The sequence below is a fragment of the Lolium perenne genome, chromosome 4, assembly GCF_019359855.2.
Source record: "Lolium perenne isolate Kyuss_39 chromosome 4, Kyuss_2.0, whole genome shotgun sequence".
Classification (NCBI taxonomy): Eukaryota; Viridiplantae; Streptophyta; class Magnoliopsida; order Poales; family Poaceae; genus Lolium; species Lolium perenne.
The window spans coordinates 135304049-135324888 of NC_067247.2; positions in this window are offsets into that span (position 1 = coordinate 135304049).

Consider the following 20840-nt stretch of genomic DNA (forward strand, 5'->3'; position numbering starts at 1 on the left):
CACTAGTGTAGATAGCTGGGAACCCCGGTCCATCTTTCATCATCAAATACTCACTCGGTCCTATATGCCATTAGAAGTAGTATCAAATATTTTCTGGTGTCATTGCTTTTGTGTTACTGCTACTGCTGCTGTGTTACTGTTACTATTGCTCTCATATTACTGCTGCTTTCACATCACCCCTGTTACTAGTGCTTTTCCAGGTGCAGCTGAATTGACAACTCAGTTGTTAAGGCTTATAAGTATTCTTTGTCTCCCCTTGTGTCGAATCAATAAATTTGGGGTTTACTTCCCTCGAAGACTGTTGCGATCCCCTATACTTGTGGGTTATCAGGGTGACAGTGGAGAGAGAGGCAAAGTGAAAGGATTGAGTGGGGCCGATGAGGGGATTTATGGCGATGTTCCCGAAGGGACGCGTATTCTCCCTCTCCTTCCCATGCGTGCAACACAGTGGTGAGAACAGGCCAGGCTCTAGGGGAACGTCCGATACGGTAGTTAAGGATGGAAATGTGTAGGGTATGAGCAGGGTAGAGCAATACCATGCCCATACTTATATAGTCAACGGGTAGAAAGTTCTACCCATGGGTATGAAAATCTACCCGCACCCATACCCGACGAATACTTGTACCCATTGGGTACCCAACATGTAGATTAAATAGTACACAAGTTTTTAATAGTTTTACATTCAACGATAACACATTTGAAAAAAAACAATTATATCAACTCAATAACATGTAGTTGAATATATGAAAATTATCAAAATCTAGAATTCATAATCACATGCTCATAACTCATAAGTCAACAAGATTAGACGTGTCACATTACATATTGATAATTGATGACACGTTAACATAGGTTCACAAACCGAATAACTTGGATATTTACTTGTGTAAGGGTATATTGCCCCTATGTGTGGTTTTGGTAATTAGTGACAACCCCTATGGACTAATGTTTTCATTGAGTTTATAAGAAGGAATATTCCATAAGTACTACTTATATTCCACGTGTTGGATTCAAGTATGGATGCCATGAAGATAAAGATATACCTTGTGTATTGGCATCAAGATCATCGATTTGAAGATATATATGTGTGATGACCCACAAGTATAGGGGGTGTATCATAGTACTTTCGATAAATAAGAGTGTCGAACCCAACGAGGAGCAGAAGGTGTTGACAAGTGATGCATGCAGTTAACACACGTCCGTTGGGAACCCCAAGAGGAAGGTGCGTACAGTAGCAAGTTTTCCCTCAGTAAGAAACCAAGGTTTATCGAACCAGTAGGAGTCAAGGATCACGTGAAGGTCGTTGGTGACGGAGTGTAGTGCGGCGCAACACCAGGGATTCCGGCGCCAACGTGGAACCTGCACAACACAATCAAAGTACTTTGCCCCAACGTAACAGTGAAGTTGTCAATCTCACTGGCTTGCTATAAACAAAGGATTAGATGTATAGTGTGGAAGATGATGTTTGTTTGCAAAGAACAGTAAAGAACAATTGCAGTAGATTGTATTTCAGATGTAAAGAATGGACCGGGGTCCACAGTTCACTAGTGGTGTCTCTCCCATAAGATAAATAGCATGTTGGGTGAACAAATTACAGTTGGGCAATTGACAAATAAAGAAGGCATAACAATGCACATACATATATCATGATGAGTACTATGAGATTTAATCAGGGCATTACGACAAAGTACATAGACCGCTATCCAGCATGCATCTATGCCTAAAAAGTCCACTTTCAGGTTATCATCCGAACCCCTTCCGGTATTAAGTTGCAAACAACAGACAATTGCATTAAGTATGGTGCGTAATGTAATCAACACAAATATCCTTAGACAAAGCATCGATGTTTTATCCCTAGTGGCAACAGCACATCCACAACCTTAGAACTTTCTGTCACTTGTCCTGCATTCAATGGAGGCATGAACCCACTATCGAGCATAAATACTCCCTCTTGGAGTTACAAGTATCAACTTGGCCAGAGCCTCTACTAGCAACGGAGAGCATGCAAGAACATAAACAACATATATGATAGATTGATAATCAACTTGACATAGTATTCAATATTCATCGGATCCCAACAAACACAACATGTAGCACTACAAATAGATGATCTTGATCATGATAGGCAGCTCACAAGATCTAACATGATAGCACAATGAGGAGAAGACAACCATCTAGCTACTGCTATGGACCCATAGTCCAGGGGTGAACTACTCACACATCGATCCGGAGGCGATCATGGCGATGAAGAGCCCTCCGGGAGATGATTCCCCTCTCCGGCAGGGTGCCGGAGGCGATCTCCTGAATCCCCCGAGATGGGATTGGCGGCGGCGGCGTCTCTGGAAGGTTTTCCGTATCGTGGCTCTCAGTACAGAGGGTTTCGCGACGAAGGCTTTAAGTAGGCGGAAGGGCGGAGTCGGAGGGCTGACAGGGGCCCCACACGCTAGGGCGGCGCGGGCCCCCCTTAGGCCGCGCGGCCCTAGTGTGGCGGCGCCTCGTCGCCCCACTTCGTGATCCCTTCGGTCTTCTGGAAGCTTCGTGGAAAAATAAGACCCTGGGCGTTGATTTCGTCCAATTCCGAGAATATTTCCTTTGTAGGATTTCTGAAACCAAAAACAGCAGAAAACAAAGAATCGGCTCTTCGGCATCTCGTCAATAGGTTAGTGCCGGAAAATGCATAATAATGACATATAATGTGTATAAAACATGTGAGTATCATCATAAAAGTAGCATGGAACATAAGAAATTATAGATACGTTTGAGATGTATCAAGCATCCCCAAGCTTAGTTCCTACTCGCCCTCGAGTAGGTAAACGATAACAAGGATAATTTCTGAAGTGACATGCTATCATAATCTTGATCAATACTATTGTAAAGCACATGAGATGAATGCAGCGATTCGAAGCAATGATGAAGACAATGAGTAAACAACTGAATCATATAGCAAAGACTTTTCATGAATAATACTTTCAAGACAAGCATCAATAAGACTTGCATAAGAGTTACTCATAAAGCAATAAATTCTTAGTAGAAAGCTTTGAAACAACACAAAGGAAGATATAAGTTTAAGCGGTTGCTTTCAACTTCAACATGTTTATCTCATGGATAATTGTCAACACAAAGTAATATAACAAGTGCAATAGGTAAACATGTAGGAATCAATGCACACAGTTTACACAAGTGTTTGCTTCTGAGATAGAAAGAATAGGTAAACTGACTCAACAATAAAGTAGAAGAATGGCCCTTCGCAGAGGGAAGCATGGATTACTATTTTTGTGCTAGAGCTTTTAATTTTGAAAACATAGAAACAATTTTGTCAACGGTAGTAATAAATCATATGTGTTATGTATAAGACATCCTATAAGTTGCAAGCCTCATGCATAGAATACTAATAGTGCCCGCACCTTGTCCTAATTAGCTTGGATTAACACGGATTATCATTGCATAACATATGTTTCAACCAAGTGTCACAAAGGGGTACCTCTATGCCGCCTGTACAGAGGTCTAAGGAGAAAGTTCGCATTGGATTTCTCGCTTTTGATTATTCTCAACTTAGACATCCATACCGGGACAACATAGACAACAGATAATGGACTCCTCTTTTAATGCATAAGCATTTAACAACAGATAAAATTCTCATAAGATATTGAGGATTTGTGTCCAAACTGAAACTTCCACCATGATTCATGGCTTTAGTTAGCGGCCCAATGTTCTTCTCTAACAATATGCATACTCAAACCATTTGATCATGAAAATCACCCTTACTTCAGACAATACAAACATGCATAGCAACTCACATGATATTCAACAAAGGTAAAAGTTGATGGCGTCCCCAGAAACATGGTTACCGCTCAACAAGCAACTTATTAAGAAATAAGATACATAAGTACATATTCTTCACCACAATAGTTTTTAAGGCTATTTTCCCATGAGCTATGTATTGTAAAGGCAAAGAATAGAATGTTAAAGGTAGCACTCAAGTAATGTACTTTGGAATGGCAGAGAAATACCATGTGGTAGGTAGGTATGGTGGACACAAATGGCATAGTTTTTGGCTCAAGGATTTGGATGCACGAGAAGAATTCCTCTCAATACAGGGCTAGGCTAGCAAGGTTGTTCGAAGCAAACTCAAGTATAAATCGTACAGCAAGACTCACATATGAACATATTGTAAGTATTATAAGACTTTACATCGTCTCCTTGTTGTTCAAACACCTTAACCAGAAAATATCTAGACTCTAGAGACCAATCATGCAAACCAAATTTTAACAAGCTCTATGTAGTTCTTCATTAATGGGTGCAAAGTACATGATGCAAGAGCTTAAACATGATCTATATGAGCACAACAATTTCCAAGTATCAAAATTATTCAAGACATTATACCAATTACCACATGAAGCATTTTCCGTTTCCAACCATATACCAATGAACGAAGTAGTTCAACCTTCGCAATGAACATTAAGAATAAAGCTAAGAACACATGTGTTCATATGCAACAGCGGAGCGTGTCTCTCTCCCACACAAACAATGCTAGGATCCGATTTTATTCAAACAAAACAAAAATAAAAACAAACAAACGCTCCAAGTAAAGCACATAAGATGTGACTGAATAAAAATATAGTTTCACTAGAGGTGACCTGATAAGTTGTCGATGAAGAAGGGGATGCCTTGGGCATCCCCAAGCTTAGATGCTTGAGTCTCCTTGAAATATGCAGGGATGAACCACGGGGGCATCCCCAAGCTTAGACTTTTCACTCTTCTTGATCATATTGTATCATCCTCCTCTCTTGACCCTTGAAAACTTCCTCCACACCAAACTCGAAACAAACTCATTAGAGGGTTAGTGCATAATTGAAAATTCATATATTCAGAGGTGACATAATCATTCTTAACACTTCTGGACATTGCACAAAGCTACTTAAAGTTAATGGAACAAAGAAATCCATCAAACATAGCAAAACAGGCAATGCGAAATAAAAGGCAGAATCTGTCAAAACAGAACAGTCCGTAAAGACGAATTTTCTAGGGGCACTTAACTTGCTCAGATGAAAATGCTCAAATTGAATGAAAGTTGCGTACATATCTGAGGATCACGCACGTAAATTGGCAGATTTTTCTGAGTTACCTACAGAGAATTCTACTCAAATTCGTGACAGCAATAAATCTGTTTCTGTGCAGTAATCCAAATCTAGTATTGACTTTGCTATCAAAGACTTTACTTGGCACAACAATGCAATAAAATAAAGATAAGGAGAGGTTGCTACAGTAGTAACAACTTCCAAGACTCAAATATAAAACAAAAGTGCTGTAGTAAAATGATGGGTTGTCTCCCATAAACGCTTTTCTTTAACGCCTTTCAGCTAGACACAGAAAGTGTGAATCAAGTAACATCAAGAGATGAAGCATTAGCATTATTACCTTGGGCTTTACGCCTGCCCTTCTTATTCTTATTCTTACTCTTTGGTTTAGGGAATACATGACCGCCTCCCGGTGTAGAGGCGAATTTTAGGGTGCCTTTTCCCACATCTATGGTTGCTCCCAATAGTTTCAACAGGGATCTTCCAAGTGTGATTTGTCCTGTTCCTACACATTCAATAACAAGATAATCAGTGGATACCGTTCTTCCAAGAATGGTTGTGAACACACCCTCGGCTATTCCCTTAGGAATTATGACAAAGTTATCAGTAAGAGTTATTCCTTCTCCACCTTCAGTGAGTCCCCAAAGTGTCAAAGATTCATAAATACTTTCAGGCATAAGGCAAAATTCAGTCATAATATCACAACGGGCATTAAAAAATTTACCATCAATAGTAATTTTAATAGTAGGATCCCACATTGAAGGTTCAGAGTTTACTAAAACATGATCAAGACGCTCACGAATCTGACTATACCTTTCTTTCAAGCAAGATGTATTTGTCTCAAGAGTGTTTAATCTATTATAAATACTAACAAGGGATGAATCAAAATTATTAGCTGAACTATATGATGCAACCAATTTTTTTATAGCATTAAAAGCTTGATCCCCATCACAATGAAGGAAATCTCCTCCCACTACAGTATCCAAGGCATATCTATAGCGAAGCATAAGCCCAAAATAAAAGTTACTAAGGAGCAGACTTAGAGTCATTTTAGGTTCAGCTTTACGATAAGAATCAAAAATTCTAGACCAAGCATCTTTAAAACTCTCCTCATCCCCTTGTTTAAAAGTGAAGATTAATTCCTCAGGTGAAGAAGTAACAGGTACAGAACTAGACATGATAACAAAATAAAGTAGATGCAAGTAACTATTTTTTTTGTGTGTTTTTAATATAGAGAACGCAACAAGACAGTAAATAAAGTAAAGCTAGCAACTAATTTTTTTGTGTTTTTGATATAAGAGCAAACAAAGCAGTAAATAAAGTAAAGTAAAGCAAGACAAAAACAAAGTAAAGAGATTGGAAGTGGGAGACTCCCCTTGCAGCGTGTCTTGATCTCCCCGGCAACGGCGCCAGAAAAAGTGCTTGATGCGTGCAGTTAACACACGTCCGTTGGGAACACCAAGAGGAAGGTGTGATGCGTACAGTAGCAAGTTTTCCCTCAGTAAGAAACCAAGGTTTATCGAACCAGTAGGAGTCAAGGATCACGTGAAGGTCGTTGGTGACGAAGTGTAGTGCGGCGCAACACCAAGGATTCCGGCGCCAACGTGGAACCTGCACAACACAATCAAAGTACTTTGCCCCAACGTAACAGTGAGGTTGTCAATCTCACCGGCTTGCTGTAAACAAAGGATTAGATGTATAGTGTGGAAGATGATGTTTATTTGCGAAGAACAGTAAAGAACAATTGCAGTAGATTGTATTTCAGATGTAAAGAATGGACCGGGGTCCACAGTTCACTAGTGGTGTCTCTCCCATAAGATAAATATCATGTTGGGTGAACAAATTACAGTTGGGCAATTGACAAATAAAGAAGGCATAACAATGCACATACATATATCATGATGAGTACTATGAGATTTAATCAGGGCATTACGACAAAGTACATAGACCGCTATCCAGCATGCATCTATGCCTAAAAAGTCCACTTTCAGGTTATCATCCGAACCCCTTCCGGTATTAAGTTGCAAACAACAGACAATTGCATTAAGTATGGTGCGTAATGTAATCAACACAAATATCCTTAGACAAAGCATCGATGTTTTATCCCTAGTGGCAACAGCACATCCACAACCTTAGAACTTTTCACATCCTTTGTCCCGCATTCAATGGAGGCATGAACCCACTATCGAGCATAAATACTCCCCCTTGGAGTTACAAGTATCAACTTGGCCAGAGCCTCTACTAGCAACGGAGAGCATGCAAGAACATAAACAACATATATGATAGATTGATAATCAACTTGACATAGTATTCAATATTCATCGGATCCCAACAAACACAACATGTAGCACTACAAATAGATGATCTTGATCATGATAGGCAGCTCACAAGATCTAACATGATAGCACAATGAGGAGAAGACAACCATCTAGCTACTGCTATGGACCCATAGTCCAGGGGTGAACTACTCACACATCGATCCGGAGGCGATCATGGCGATGAAGAGCCCTCCGGGAGATGATTCCCCTCTCCGGCAAGGTGCCGGAGGCGATCTCCTGAATCCCCCGAGATGGGATTGGCGGCGGCGGCGTCTCTGGAAGGTTTTCCGTATCGTGGCTCTCGGTACAGAGGGTTTCGCGACGAAGGCTTTAAGTAGGCGGAAGGGCGGAGTCGGAGGGCTGACAGGGGCCCCACACGCTAGGGCGGCGCGGGCCCCCCTTAGGCCGCGCGGCCCTAGTGTGGCGGCGCCTCGTCGCCCCACTTCGTGATCCCTTCGGTCTTCTGGAAGCTTCGTGGAAAAATAAGACCCTGGGCGTTGATTTCGTCCAATTCTGAGAATATTTCCTTTGTAGGATTTCTGAAACCAAAAACAGCAGAAAACAGCAACTGGCTCTTCGGCATCTCGTCAATAGGTTAGTGCCGGAAAATGCATAATAATGACATATAATGTGTATAAAACATGTGAGTATCATCATAAAAGTAGCATGGAACATAAGAAATTATAGATACGTTTGAGACGTATCAACAAGCAGTTTCGATGAAGGATTCACTGTAAATGCTCACAGACAAGTTTTCAGGGGTTTTTGATATAGCAGATAAATAAAGTACAAGTAAGTAAAATGCGAGAGTAATAATTGCAGTGAGTGGCCCAATCCTTTTTAGCACAAAGGACAAGCCGGTTTGTTTACTTATGATGACCAAACGTTCTTGAGTACACACGGGAATTTAGTCTAGTGCTTTCGCTTCATATAGTTGATTAATCTTCATTGTTTTGATAAGTGTTGTGTGGGTGAACCTATGCTAATGCACCGCCCTTCCTAGGACTAATACATACTTGTGATTAAACCCCTTGCAAGCATCCGCAAATACAAGAAAGTAATTAAGATAAATCTAACCACAGCCTTAAACTCTGAGATCCTGCTATCCCTCATGCATCGATATACCAACGGGGGTTCAGGTTGTTGTCACTCCGGCAACCCCACAATTGGCAAACGAATACAAGATGAATTCCCCTAGGCCCATAAAGTTGAAGTATCATGTAGTCGACGTTCACATGACACCACTAGAAGAATAACACAACAACTTAAATATCAAACCATTAAATATTACTCAACATAGTTCACTACTAACATTTAGACTTCACCCATGTCCTCAAAAACTAAACGAACTACTCACGAGACATCATATGGAACATGATCAGAGGTGATATGATGACGGATAACAATCTGAACATAAACCTGAATCCAATGGTTTCACTCAATAGCATCAATAACAAGGAGTAATCAACACCGGGAGAGTTTCCCCTATGAAATAATCAAGATTCAACCCAAGATGTTACAGCGGAGACGAGGTGCAGCGGTGGAGATGATGGTGTTGATGGTGGAGATGATGGTGATGATGATCCCAATGAAGTCCAGCTCGATGACGGTGACAATGGCGACGATTTCCCCCTCCGGGAGGGAATTTCCCCGGCGGATTTCTGCCCGCCGGAGAGCTCTTTTCTCTCTGGTGTTTTTCCGCCCCGCAGAGGCGGCTCTGTCTATTCTCGATGCCCCCTCTCGCCATAGGGTTCTCTGGAGATGAAGTACGCGAAAGGGAGGCGGCCAAGGGGGGTCGTGGGCCCCCTCCCCACATGGCGGCGCGCCTGGCCTGGTGGCCACGCCGGCCTATGGGGGGGCCATGGTGGCCCTCCTCGGCCTCTCCTTCTGGCTGGCTCCGACATTTGGAAAAATAGGAGCTTCGGTATATTTTCCGTCAATTGTTGATCTTCAGAAATATTGTATCCTGACGGTGCTTTTTCCAGCAGAATCCTGACTCTGGTGAGTGATTCTCCAATAATCATGAAACATGCAAAATAGGTGAAATAACATAAGTATCATCTCTAAATATGAAATATATCAATGAATAACAGTAAATTATGATATAAAATAGTGATGCAAAATGGACGTATCAACTCCCCCCAAGCTTAGACCTCGCTTGTCCCCAAGCGAAACTGAACTCAGTAAACAAGACCACATGTTTATGGAGTGAAGAGTCGATAAATAAAATACGGACAAGAAGCATCACATTTATTAATTCACACAAGACATTCTAGTAAACAACTTCCTCATATAACTCAACTTGAAACAAGTAAAGAGAAATCACAAATAAAGGTGCATAGGAAATCATAATTGATGATGGCAAACTTTGTTCTTGGTCAAAGAACGATTAACAGATTGTACTTATTCTTCAAGCATAAATAACCTTCAAGGTCATATTCATTCAGATAAAATTTGTACTAAACAAGGAAGAATAAAAGACATGATTAAATAGATCACAATATAGATGGTTGGATCACAACAACTCAATTGCTTGCTTGAGATGGAGGGAAATAGGTTTACTGACTCAACATGAAAGTAAAAGATATGCCCTTCGCAGAGGGAAGCAGGGATTCAATCATGTGCTAGAGCTTTTCAAGTTTTGGAATCATATAGAGAGCATAAAAGTAAAGTTTTGAGAGGTGTTTGTTGTTGTCAACGAATGGTAGTGGGCACTCTAACCCCCTTGCCAAACAGACTCTCAAAGAGCGGCTCCCATGAGGGACGTTATCTCTACCAGCAAGGTAGATCATCCCTCTTCTCTTTTGTTTACACATGTACTTTAGTTTTATTTATGGGTGACGTCGACACTCCTCCCAACCTTTGCTTTCACAAGCCATGGCTAACCGAATCCTCGGGTGCCTTCCAACATTTCACATACCATGCAGGAATGTCTATTGCAAAATTAAGTCACTTACTGATGAATCAGGGCAAAACATGTGAAGAGAATTATTAATGAAAGTTAATTAATTGGGGCTGGGAACCCCGTTGCCAGCTCTTTTTGCAAAATTATCGGATAAGCGGATGTGCCACTAGTCCATTGGTGAAAATCTTCCCAACAAAACTGAAAGATAAAACACCACATACTTCCTCATGAGCTATAAAATATTGACGCAAATAAGAGATAATAACTTTTGAATTGTTTTAAAGGTAGCACATGAAATATTTACTTGGAGTGGCGCAAAATACCACATAATAGGTAGTTATGGTGGACACAAATGGCATAGGTTTGGTTTAAGGTTTTGGATGCACGAGAAGCATTCCCTCTCAGTACAGGTCTTTGGCTAGCAAGGTTGATTAGCAAGCATAAGAGTTGAGGAAACAAACAAATATACATGTGATAGAAGCAGTCATGCATCTTCCTTGTAAGCACAAACAATTTTAACTTCAGAATACTAAGCTCATTAGCTAACAAGAAAGAAAGGTAATGAAATAATATATCTACATGTATTTTCCTCCTTTCTACTTAAGCCTCAAAGTATTGTTGTGAATGACCAATGCTAAGTTTGCCCAAAGCAAATAGATTTACTTGATGCTCCCAAAGTGATACCAATACTAACAACAAGACCAATCATCTAACAGAAATTGCAAACTAAAATAAAGTGTGCAAAAAGTAAATGATAAAACTTCTCATTAATATTCCATAACGATAACTCACACCAAGGGATATATAGATAACCAACTAAAAGAGAGATACTTCCACTGCAAGCTATCTTATATGATAACTTCCCTACTCATGATATGACACTACTTGATAGTAAAAAGGTAAAAGATAGTGATGATGTGATACCGCGACACTCCCCCCAAGCTTGGAACAAACCAAGGAGGTGCAAATACCAATGATGAATTACTCCTTCGGTGGTGATGGTGGAACGACCCTGATGGGAGTGAGGAACCGCTCTAGCATTCTGCGAAGTCGGTTGTTCTCCTCCTGAAGTATCTCCACTTCCCTTCTCAGAACACGGTATTGATCACAAAACTCATCGGTAACCCGTAATGCTTCCTCCAAGCAGGGAAAGAGTTGAGGCTAGGAGCAGGTGGTAAAGGTCCCTGCAAGTTATGAGAAAAAGAACGTCCAGTGTTAACCGATCCCACCAAGATTGGCTTACTCCTCACAGTTTGCCGCTCTCTTATTATTGATGACATCTCCTTCACTTCCTCCTTGACTTCTTCTTTCAACTCGGAATCTTGAATATCTTCCTCCGAAAGCCCCTTGCCCTTGTTGTTGGAGACCATGGTGCTTCTAGATCAAAAACAGATCTGGCAGAAAACTGCTCGAAATAAAACACGACGAGAGAACGATATACGGACCTCTGGGGATCCGGGGGATTATATAGCAAGAATTTTCATGACAGAAGGAAAGTACCAGGTCGAAAACGAGTGGGAGAGGGACTCCGAGGAGCCATCACCATAGGGCGGCGCGGCCAGGGTAGGGCCCGCGCCGGCCTATGGGGGCACGCCCTCGTGCGTCTCCTCCACTCCGATTCGATCTCGTAATTTTCCATATTTTCTAAAAATAGCAGAAACATTGTTTGGAAAGTTAAACGCGGACTTTTTATTACCAGAACTGTTACCTATTCAAAGTCGAACTCTGCAGAACTATCAATTTGATCTTTGATGAAAGCTTCCGGAGTCACCACTTGAATAACATCAATATCTTCATTATAAGAATCTCCAGAAATATAATGCTTGAGTCTTTGTCCATTCACCACTTGTGTGGCATCACCTTTCAGAGAACCAATTTTTATTGCCCCTGAACGATACACCTCCACAATGACATATGGTCCTTCCCATTTTGAGATTAATTTCCCTGCAAAAAATCTGAGAAAAGACCGATACAATAGGACTTTATCTCCAACATTAAATTCTCTTTTAATAATTCTTCTATCATGCCATTTCTTAACTTTCTCCTTAAAAAGTTTAGCATTTTCATAAGCTTCACTTCTCCATTCATCTAAAGAACTCAATTGTAGCAACCTTTTCTTACCGGCAAGTTTAAAATCTTTATTAAGTTCTCTTACAGCCCAATAAGCTTTGTGCTCTAGTTCTAAAGGTAAATTGACAAGCCATTCCATAAACTATTTTATAAGGAGACATACCCATAGGATTTTTATAAGCAGTTCTATAAGCCCACAATGCTTCCTTCAACTTACTAGCCCAATTTTTCCTAGATTTATTAACAGTCTTTTGCAAGATAGATTTAATTTCTCTATTTGATAATTCTACTTGCCCACTAGTTTGAGGATGATAAGAAGAAGCAATCCTATGATTAATACCATATTTAGCAAGAGTTTTTCTAAAACCACCATGAATAAAATGAGAACCTCCATCAGTCATAATATATCTAGGTACTCCAAACCTAGGAAAGATAACATCTAAAAGCATTTTTAAAGAAGTCTCACCATCAGCACTTTTTGTGGGTATAGCTTCCACCCATTTAGTAACATAATCAACAGCAACAAGTATATGAGTATTACCTTCTGAAGAAGGGAAAGGACCCATGAAGTCAAATCCCCAACAATCAAATGGTTCAATAACAAGAGTATAATTCATAGGCATTGATACGTCTCAAACGTATCTATAATTTCTTATGTTCCATGCTAGTTTTATGACAATACTCACATGTTTTATACACACTTTACATCATTTATATGCATTTTCCGGCACTAACCTATTAACGAGATGCCGAAGCGCCAGTTCCTGTTTTGTGCTATTTTTGGTTTCAGAAATCCTACAAAGGAAATATTCTCGGAATTGGACGAAACGAACGCCCAGGGTCTTATTTTTCCACAGAGCTTCCAGAAGACCGAAGGAGATACGAAGTGGGGCCACGAGGTGGCGACACCATAGGGCCACGCGGCCAGCATGGGGCCCGCGCCGGCCTATGGTGTGGGCCCCTCGAGCGCCTCCCGACTCTGCCCTTCCGCCTACTTAAACTATCCGTCGCGAAAACCCTATTACCGAGAGCTACGATACGGAAAAAGTTCCAGAGACGCCGCCGCCGCCAATCCCATCTCGGGGGATTCAGGAGATCGCCTCCGGCACCCTGCCGGAGAGGGGAATCATCACCGGAGGGCTCTGCATCACCATGCCTGCCTCCGGGCTGATGCGTGAGTAGTTCATCCTTGGACTATGGGTCCATAACAGTAGCTAGATGGTTGTCTTCTCCTCTTGTGCTATCATGTTTAGATCTTGTGAGCTGCCTATCATGATCAAGATCATCTATTTGTAATGCTACATGTTGTGTTTGTTGGGATCCGATGAATATTGAATACTATGTCAAGTTGATTATCAATCTATCATATATGTGTTGTTTATGTTCTTGCATGCTCTCCGTTGCTAGTAGAGGCTCTGGCCAAGTTGATACTTGTGACTCCAAGAGGGAGTATTTATGCTCGATAGTGGGTTCATGCCTCCATTGAATGCGGGACAAAGGATGAAAGTTCTAAGGTTGTGGATGTGCTGTTGCCACTAGGGATAAAACATCAATGCTTTGTCTAAGGATATTTGTGTTGATTACATTACGCACCATACTTAATGCAATTGTCTGTTGTTTGCAACTTAATACTGGAAGGGGTGCGGATGCTAACCCGAAGGTGGACTTTTTAGGCATAGATGCATGCTGGATAGCGGTCTATGTACTTTGTCGTAATGCCCTAATTAAATCTCATATTAGTCATCATGATATATGTATGTGCATCTCTATTTGTCAATTGCCCAACTGTAATTTGTTCACCCAACATGCTAGTTATCTTATTGGAGAGACACCACTAGTGAACTATGGACCCCGGTCCATTCTTTTACATCTGAATACAATCAACTGCAATCTCTGTTCTCTGTTGTTCTTCACAAGCAAACATCATTCTCCACACCATACGTTTAATCCTTTGTTTACAGCAAGCCGGTGAGATTGACAACCTCACTGTTAAGTTGGGGCAAAGTATTATGATTGTGTTGTGCAGGTTCCACGTTGGCGCCGGAATCCCTGGTGTTGCGCCGCACTACACTCCTTCACCAACAACCTTCACGTGGCCTTCATCTCCTACTGGTTCGATAACCTTGGTTTCTTTCTGAGGGAAAACTTGCTGCTGTACGCATCACGGGTTCCCAACGGACGTGTGCTTCACGCGTTATCAAGCTCTTTTTCTGGCGCCGTTGCCGGGGAGATCAAGACACGCTGCAAGGGGAGTCTCTCACATCCAATCTCTTTACTTTGTTATTGTCTTGCTTTACTTTATTTTATTTTCTGTTTTGTTTGCTTCTTTATATCAAAAACACAAAAAATTAGTTGCTTTACTTTATTTCATTTTTTCTTGTTTGCTTTCTCTATATCAAAAACACAAAAAAAATTAGTTACTTGCATTTACTTTATTTACCTTTTGTTTATTTCATCATGCTTCCTCCTAAGTTCACTCTGAAAGATATACCGGTAGGGCAAGGGTCTATCATTGGAACAGATAATATAGAAGAATTTTTCACTCATGTTAGTAGAGTTAAAGATTTTGAAGATAGACACTTGGTAAAAATTGTTCCTACTTATGAAAGTGCTACTACCTCTTTAGTACACATGTTGGAAACTAGATTCGTTAATCTCAATCCTATAATGCAACATATGTTTCTTACACTCTCTGATATGCAAATGGGAGAAAAGAGAGATTTTGTTTTGGAGGTCCTTCTTTGAGAATTTGGTGATATAGCTAAAGAAGCTAGAAAAGTTTTTATTAAGCATAAGAGGCTTGGCTTTTATACCGATTTTACAAAAAATACTTGAAAAAATGGACATGGATAGATTAAAGTACACAAATAAAGTCAATGGTGAGGGGGAGATTAAAGTACCAATACCTAGTAAGCTCCTAGGGATGCATGAAGCTCTAGAAAATAACTATGCTTGGCTTGTTCCTGAAAATTTATTTGAGGAGGATAGTAATCCTAAGAGCAACGAAAGAGGAGTTACTTACATAGACAAGATACAATGCATTGTTGAGAAAACTCCCAACTCCCCTGGTAATAATGTTGATGCTTCATCTCTCGATAATACTTGATTCACACTTTCTGCGCCTAGCTGAAAGGCGTTAAAGAAAAGCGCTTATGGGAGACAACACATTATTTTACTTCTGCACTTTTGTTTTATATTTGAGTCTTGGAAGTTGTTACTACTGTAGCAACCTCTCCTTATCTTTATTTTATTGCATTGTTGTGCCAAGTAAAGTCTCTAATAGTAAAGTTGATACTAGATTTGGATTGCTGCGCAGAAACAGATTTCTACCTGTCACGAATTTGAGTAGATCTCTCTGTAGAAGAATCAAAAAAATCTGCCAATTTACATGCGTGATCCTCAGATATGTACGCAACTTTCATTAGTTTTGAGCTGTTTCATCTGAGCCTGTTAAGTGCCTCTAAAAAATTCGTTTTTACGGACTGTTCTGTTTTGACAGATTCTGCCTTTTATTTTGCATTGCCTCTTTTGCTATGTTGAATGGATTTCTTTGTTCCATTAACTTTTAGTAGCTTTGGGCAATGTCCAGAAGTGTTAAGAATGATTATGTCACCTCTGAATATGTGAATTTTTGATTATGCACTAACCCTCTAATGAGTTTGTTTTGAGTTTGGTGTGGAGGAAGTTTTCAAGGATCAAGAGAGGAGGATGATACAATATGATCAAGAAGAGTGAAAAGTCTAAGCTTGGGGATGCCCCCGTGGTTATCCCTGCATATTTCAAGAAGACTCAAGCATCTAAGCTTGGGGATGCCCAAAGCATCCCTTCTTCATCGACAACTTATCAGGTCACCTCTAGTGAAACTATATTTTTATTCCGTCACATCTTATGTGCTTTACTTGGAGCGTCTGTTTGTTTTTATTTTTGTTTTTGATTGAATAAACTCGGATCCTAGCATTCTTTGTGTGGGAGAGAGACACGCTCCGCTGTTTCATATGAACACTGGTGTTCTTAGCGTTACTTTTAATGTTCATGGCGAAGGTTGAAACTGCTTCGTTCATTGTTATTTGGTTGGAAACAGAAAATGCTTCATGTGGTAATTGGTATATTGTCTTGAATAATTTGATACTTGGCAATTGTTGTGCTCAAATAGATCATGTTTAAGCTCTTGCATCATTTACTTTGAACCTATTAATGAAGAACTACCATAGAGCTTGTTGAAATTTGGTTTGCATGATTGGTCTCTCTAAAGTCTAGATATTTTCTGGTGAAGTGTTTGAACAACAAGGAAGACAGTGTAGAGTCTTATAATGCTTGCAATATGTTCTTATGTAAGTTTTGCTGTACCGGTTCATACTTGTGTTTGCTTCAAACAACCTTGCTAGCCAAAGCCTTGTACTGAGAGGGAATACTTCTCGTGCATCCAAATCCTTGAGCCAAAACCTATGCCATTTGTGTCCACCATACCTACCTACTATGTGGTATTTCTCTGCCATTCCAAAGTAAATTACTTGAGTGCTACCTTTAAAATTTCATTCTTTGTCTTTGCAAAACATAGCTCATGGGAAAATAGCCTTAAAAACTATTGTGGTAAAGAATATGTAGCTTATGTATCTTATTTCTTATAAGTTGCTTGTTGAGCGGTAACCATGTTTCTGGGGACGCCATCAACTATTACACCTTTGTTGAATATCATGTGAGTTACTATGCATGTTCGTCTTGTCTGAAGTAAGGGCGATTTATCATGATCAAATGGTTTGAGTATGCATATTGTTAGAGAAGAACATTGGGCCGCTAACTAAAGCCATGTATCAAGGTGGAAGTTTCAGTTTGGACATTAATCCTCAATCTCTTATGAGAATATTATCTGTTGTTGAATGCTTATGCATTAAAGAGGAGTCCATTATCTGTTTTCTATGTTGTCCCCGTATGGATGTCCTTAGTTGAGATTTATCAAAAATGAGAAATCAAATGCGATCTATCTCCTTGGACCTTTGTACAGGCGGCATAGAGGTACCCCTTTGTGACACTTCGTTGAAACATATGTTATGCAATGATAATCCATGTAAATCCAAGCTAATTAGGACAAGGTGCGAACAATATTTGTATTCTATGCATGAGGCTTGCAACTTATAGGATGTCTTATGCATAACACATATGAATTATTACTACCGTTGACAAAATTGTTTCTATGTTTTCAAAATAAAAGCTCTAGCACAAAAATAGTAATCCATGCTTCCCTCTGCGAAGGGCCATTCTTTTACTTTATGTTGAGTCAGTTTACCTACTTATTTCTATCTTAGAAGCAAACACTTGTGTCAACTGTGTGCATTGATTCCTATATACTTGCTTATTTGCATTCATCATATTACTTTGTGTTGACAATTATCCATGAGATATACATGTTGAAGTTGAAAGCAACTGCTGAAACTTATATCTTCCTTTGTGTTACTTCAAAACTTTCTACTAAGAATTTATTGCTTTATGAGTTAACTCCTATGCAAGTCTTATTGATGCTTGTCTTGAAAGTACTATTCATGAAAAGTCTTTGCTATATGATTCAGTTGTTTAGTCATTGTCTTTACCATTGCTTCGAATCACTTCATTCATCTCATATGCTTTACAATAGTATTGATCAAGATTATGATAGCAGCATGTCACTTCAGAAATTATCCTTGTTATCGTTTACCTACTCGAGGGCGAGTAGGAACTAAGCTTGGGGATGCTTGATACGTCTCAAACGTATCTATAATTTCTTATGTTCCATGCTAGTTTTATGACAATACTCACATGTTTTATACACGCTTTACATCATTTATATGCATTTTCCGGCACTAACCTATTAACGAGATGCCGAAGCGCCAGTTCCTGTTTTGTGTTGTTTTTGGTTTCAGAAATCCTACAAAGAAAATATTCTCGGAATTGGACGAAACGAACGCCCAGGGTCTTATTTTTCCACGGAGCTTCCAGAAGACCGAAGGAGATACGAAGTGGGGCCACGAGGTGGCAACACCATAGGGTGGCGCGGCCAGCATGGGGCCCGCGCCGGCCTATGGTGTGGGCCCCTCGAGCGCCTCCCGACTCTGCCATTCCGCCTACTTAAACTCTCGGTCGCGAAAACCCTATTACCGAGAGCCACGATACGGAAAAAGTTCCAGAGACGCCGCCGCCGCCAATCCCATCTCTGGGGATTCAGGAGATCGCCTCCGGCACCCTGCCGGAGAGGGGAATCATCACCGGAGGGCTCTACATCACCATGCCCGCCTCCGGACTGATGCGTGAGTAGTTCATCCTTGGACTATGGGTCCATAGCAGTAGCTAGATGGTTGTCTTCTCCTCTTGTGCTATCATGTTTAGATCTTGTGAGCTGCCTATCATGATCAAGATCATCTATTTGTAATGCTACATGTTGTGTTTGTTGGGATCCGATGAATATTGAATACTATGTCAAGTTGATTATCAATCTATCATATATGTGTTGTTTATGTTCTTGCATGCTCTCCGTTGCTAGTAGAGGCTCTGGCCAAGTTGATACTTGTGACTCCAAGAGGGAGTATTTATGCTCGATAGTGGGTTCATGCCTCCATTGAATCTGGGACTGATGAGAAAGTTCTAAGGTTGTGGATGTGCTGTTGCCACTAGGGATAAAACATCAATGCTTTGTCTAAGGATATTTGTGTTGATTACATTACGCACCATACTTAATGCAATTGTCTGTTGTTTGCAACTTAATACTGGAAGGGGTGCGGATGCTAACCCGAAGGTGGACTTTTTAGGCATAGATGCATGTTGGATAGCGGTCTATGTACTTTGTCGTAATGCCCTAATTAAATCTCATAGTAGTCATCATGATATATGTATGTGCATCTCTATTTGTCAATGGCCCAACTGTAATTTGTTCACCCAACATGCTAGTTATCTTATTGGAGAGACAACACTAGTGAACTGTGGACCCCGGTCCATTCTTTTACATCTGAATACAATCAACTGCAATCTTTGTTCTCTGTTGTTCTTCACAAGCAAACATCATTCTCCACACCATACGTTTAATCCTTTGTTTACAGCAAGCCGGTGAGATTGACAACCTCACTGTTAAGTTGGGGCAAAGTATTGTGATTGTGTTGTGCAGGTTCCACGTTGGCGCCGGAATCCCTGGTGTTGCGCCGCACTACACTCCTTCACCAACAACCTTCACGTGGCCTTCATCTCCTACTGGTTCGATAACCTTGGTTTCTTTCTGAAGGGAAACTTGCTGCTGTACGCATCACACCTTCCTCTTGGGGTTCCCAACGGACGTGTGCTTCACGCGTTATCAGGCATTTCATTGCGCCTAGAGATATTACCAACTCTTTGACATTCATCACAAGATAAGATAAACTTCCTTGCATCTTTAAAGAGAGTCGGCCAATAAAAACCTGACTGTAGAACCTTTTGTGCGGTTCTATCTCCAGCGTGATGTCCTCCATAAACACTACCATGACACTTACTCAATATCTCTTGTTGTTCATCTTCGGGGACACATCTTCGCATAATGCCATCCACTCCTTCTTTATATAAGTGTGGGTCATCCCAAAAATAATGCCTCAAGTCATAAAGGAATTTCCTCCTTTGCCGCGCTGAAAAGGTTGGAGGCAAGTACTTGGAAACAATAAAGTTAGCATAATCAGCATACCAAGGACTATCTCGCGAGCTCACCTTTATTACAGCCAATTGTTCATTTGGAAAACTATCATTAACAGGAACAGGATCATAAGCAATATTTTCCAATCTAGACAAATTATCAGCAACAGGATTATCGGCACCTTTCCTATCTATAATATGTAAATCAAATTCTTGCAAAAGAAGCACCCATCTAATAAGCCTTGGCTTAGCATCTTTCTTTTCCATAAGGTACCTAATTGCAGCATGATCAGTATGAATTGTGACTTTTGAATCAACAATATAAGGTCTAAACTTGTGACAAGCAAAAACTACAGCTAATAATTATTTTTCAGTTATAGCATAATTTCTTTGAGCAGCATCAAGAGTCTTACTAGCATAATGAATAACATTCAATTTCTTATCTACTCGCTGTCCAAGAACAGCACCAACAGCAAAATCACTAGCATCACACATAATTTCAAAAGGTAAATTCCAATCAGGAGGTTCAACTACTGGAGCAGTTGTTAAGGCTTTCTTTAGAGTTTCAAAAGCTTCCTTACAATCATCATCAAAAACAAATGGTACATCTTTTTGGAGAAGATTAGTAAGAGGCTTTGAAATTTTAGAGAAATCTTTAATAAATCTCCTATAAAAACCAGCATGACCAAGAACACTACGAATACCTTTAACATCCCTAGGATAGGGCATCTTCTCAATTGCTTCAACTTTAGCTCTATCAACTTCAATACCTCTTTCAGAAATTTTATGTCCCAATACAATTCTTTCATTAACCATAAAGTGGCATTTCTCCCAATTAAGAACAAGGTT